Raw genomic sequence first — 4077 nt, forward strand, 5'->3', positions numbered from 1 at the left:
CTCCACTGTTTGTGAGAGTGTGGACTAGTGCGATCACTCTGGAAATCTGTGTGGAGATTCCTCAAAAAGCTAGGATTGGAGGTCCCAGCTATTCCCCATATGAGTATCTTCCCAGAAGAATTGAAAACATCAGACCACAATGACAGATGTGCAACCATGTTTATACAAGCATGATTTGTAATAGGATTGGAAACAACATAAATGCCAATCAACCTAAGGGCGAATTAAAAATGATGTGATATTTTTATACAATGGAGTACTACTCAGACTTAAGGATACACAAGATTTTTTTTTTTTTTTTGGTGATACTGAGGATTGAACTCAGGACCTCGTGCATGCTAGGCAAGTGCTTTACCACTGAGCTATACCTAACCTAAGACTCTTATAGTAAATGGATGCAGCTAGAGACCATACTCAAAAGTGAAATAAATCAGACTAACCCCAAACCTAAGACTCTTATAGTAAATGGATGCAGCTAGAGACCATACTCAAAAGTGAAATAAATCAGACTCAATGTGTTAACATTGTATTACCTCCTCAGTATGAAAAGCTGAAAGAAATTACATATATATATATGACAGTTGCAGTACTAATTTCTCTTAGTTCATTGAAAATAAAAGTTTGTGGTAGTATTGTAATATTGTTTGGACAATTACATGCAGTATCTTGTACTCTGAGTAACTAATTTAAAAATAACAATATGCAATGCATTAAACATTGCTACCCTCTAATTATCTTGTTTTGAAATTTGGGAGTTTTTTCTCTAAAATAATATTTTAAAAAATGAATTTAGAGTAGAGAGTCCAAGGAGGCAAGGTAGTGCAGATTCATAGAGCAAAGTAGCAAGAAAATTGAGCTACACAGCAACAGATTTTAAGTGTTCTTCTGAAGGAAACCCTCAAACACCCATCTGAGTGTTGGCAAAAACATATGTGTGAGGAAAGCAGCTGAAGCTATGAAAAATCCAATCTGAAAGAATTAGAGTGAGAAATACCTAGATCAGCTGCAGGGGCAGAAATATCATCTGTCCCAACTAATCAATATGGAAAAGGCTCCTAATTTATGGTGCAATGAACAGAATATGTAGAAATGTTTGTCTCAGGAATGGGGCAAGATTAGCACAAAATTAACAAGGCTTAAAAACAAGATCTGAAATGATCAAACTTAACTACGTCTTAGAACAAAGCTCATGAGCATATATAAGAATACGAAAGTATCCAGCACCCACCAAGATAAAAGACACAGTACCTAATATCCAATCAAAAATTATCCGGTACCAAAAAAAAAAAAAACCAAAACAGAATAAAATGGGCCACAATAACTTGAAAATCAGTCCATTGAACTAACTCAGAAATGAAAAATTTTAATAAGCAAAGGTAATTAAAAGTTAGTATATAGATAGAGGAAAGAATAACTATGTTAGGTAGAGATACAAAGATTTGAAAAGACTTAAATTGAACTTCTAGAAATGAAAAATACAAGTGGAATTAATGAATTTCTTGGAGAAGGAAAGATTACTGAATTTGATGATACAGTAATATCTATTTTCTTGGACATATTTTATCACTATTTCATCTCTATTTTAAATCTATATCTGATAACTCTAATATCTGGATTCCTTTGATAAAGAAGAAGAAAAGAAGAAGAAGAAGAGGAAGAAGAAGAAGAAGAAGAAGAAGAAGAAGAAGAAGAAGAAGAAGAAGAGGAAGAAGAAGGAAGAGGAGGAGAAGGAGGAGAAGGAGAAGGAGAAAAGAAACCAACTCACTAACAATTCTAAGTGACCCAATTTGGGCAACATCTGTACTCATCAGTTTATCATTACTCTAATGAAATGCCTGAAGCGGGCTGCTTTAAAGGAAAATAAGTTTATTTAGCTTTTGGTACTAGCAATTCAGAAGCAAGTCATCAGCATGAGTTCAGCTCTGGTGAGGGCCTGGTGGCAGAATGGCATACAATAGTGGAGCACATGCAAGAGTAAAAGAATATATCTCAAGATAGGAAGACAGTGCAGTTCAGGAGTCAAGCTCACTTTTATAACTCACTCCTACAAATGCTAACTCAGGGGTTCCATGAGCACTACCTTAATCCTTTCAACGACTTGAGGACCAACACATGAGCTCTTGCAGGGGGAAACAACATCTAAATGATAGCAACAACCTTCATCTTTATTGAATCACTGTAGTCAGAAGGAAATGGTGTTTGTGTTGTCCAGTGTTGCTTGATAAGCTCATTCCTGTGACTCGCAAAAGAATCTCATAATTGAGGATGGGGCCAGTTCCCCAGTAGGTATATAGGTACTGGACTGGAAAAGCAATAAATATCTACCACATAAGGTCTTGGCTATGTGTCTGTACACTAGGCTCCCACAATAGGATGTGGACATTTAACTAAAATTGATCTCTAAGTTCTGCAATCAACAAAACATTCTCGTATCTTCTAGATACTGCATCTCATAGAGACAGAATAAGAGTAGACTTTTCTGTCCAGTAATATGGAACTGATGGATTAAACAAACTGGAATAAACCATAAACTGGAACTCCATTTTCTCAAGCAGTCATATCAAAATCATATGAAAATGCATCTATAAGATGGAGGATGTTTATTGTGGAAAAACTGACTGAAAAACAGGATAGGTGGAGATGCCTACCCTGTATATTAGAGTCACCAAGAACCTTATTTTTATTTAATTAAAAATTCAGTGATGCTTAATATTTAATTTTAAGTCACTGATTCTGTTCAGCTGCAATCTTCTGTTATCCCGTTTCCAGTAAAATGCTACTATGCTCTGCTTTGAGAAATTACAGAGGCATTAATAACTTGAGTAGAGAGAAGAAGGAACTCAGTCAAGATGAGTGGTATATTAATTTCCTGGGGAAGCTCTAATAAATTACTATAAACCATATGGATTAAAACACAACTTTTATTATCTCTATTCTAATGCTAGAAGTCCAAGGTCAAGGCTTTGGCAGAAACCAGCCCCAGACTCTCTAGGCAAAATCTAGAGGCAGGTCCTTCCATGTATCTTCCTAGATTTCTAACGTTTGCTGTTGGTACTAGTGTTCCTTGGCTTGTACATATATTTCTCTGATCTCTGCTTCTACCATCACAGGAGATTCTCTTCATGCATCTTTTGTCTCAATGTCTAAATTTACCTCTCCTTATAAAGACAGAGATCATTGGATTAGAGCCCACCCTAATCTAGTATAATGCAACCATTTATAAAGAACCTATTTCCAAACAAGGTTAAATATACACAGATAATGGCATTGAAGTCCTGAGCATGTTTTATTATGCTACAATTCTACTAAATTCTAGAGAACAGGCTGGAGTGTATAATGAGCAAGAAATTTTGAAGTCCTTGTAAGTTCATGGGAAGACTTGGAAGGAGATGCCTTCCTTCTTGGGAACAGGTTTGTGATCACTTATTTGGATGTTAACCACAGGCTTCTCCAGAAGGTTTGAGAAATTAGCCTTCCTGGTGACTTGAAAATCACAACTGTCTCATTGTCTTGAGAATTTGTGGAATTTCTAGATGTTAATCCACATTGCTCTGCTGAACTAATCACAAGCACATGCATAAACAACTTATTTGTGAAAGGTCATTAAGATAGCATGAGAAGACGTGGACATAAATCACTGAACTTGAATTTTAAAACCTTGCTTTTCAAAGAAACGCCATCATTAATAAATTACTAAATCCTAGAGTTTGCTTCCATTTCTACATTTGTAAAATGGAACTTACAGTTCCATAATTTCCATCTGGCCTACCTCTTGGGATACACTGACATGAAGCATTTAAAATTGGAAGCCAAAGTTCATGGAAGTATCTTGAATTCCATCCTACATCTCCAGGTGATGAAACTCAAAGAATTCACCACATTTTTTCCTCTGGTACTATGCAGGATGAAACAAAGTAATATAGAAGAGGAGAGGCCGGTTCACATTACATTTTCTTCTCTTCTTATCTAAATCCACCGTTTTCCTTGGACTGCACTTTGAGAGGAGGGCAGGCATGGATGTGGGCCCAGAAGCCCCCAGGGAGAAGACAGCAAGCACTAATCCTTTAATCTAATGAA

At 36.2% G+C, this 4077-nt stretch overlaps 1 non-coding gene across 1 annotated transcript; it reads right to left on the minus strand.

Annotated features, from left to right (window-relative positions):
• Positions 1-300: 300 nt before the first annotated feature.
• Positions 301-374, minus strand: Trnaa-agc (transfer RNA alanine (anticodon AGC)). Its single transcript has one exon. It is a non-coding gene; the product is annotated as a tRNA-Ala (tRNA).
• Positions 375-4077: the final 3703 nt, after the last annotated feature.

This window comes from Cavia porcellus, unplaced genomic scaffold (assembly GCF_034190915.1).
Source record: "Cavia porcellus strain 051 isolate PalLab524CR breed Dunkin Hartley unplaced genomic scaffold, mCavPor4.1 scaffold_16, whole genome shotgun sequence".
Classification (NCBI taxonomy): Eukaryota; Metazoa; Chordata; class Mammalia; order Rodentia; family Caviidae; genus Cavia; species Cavia porcellus.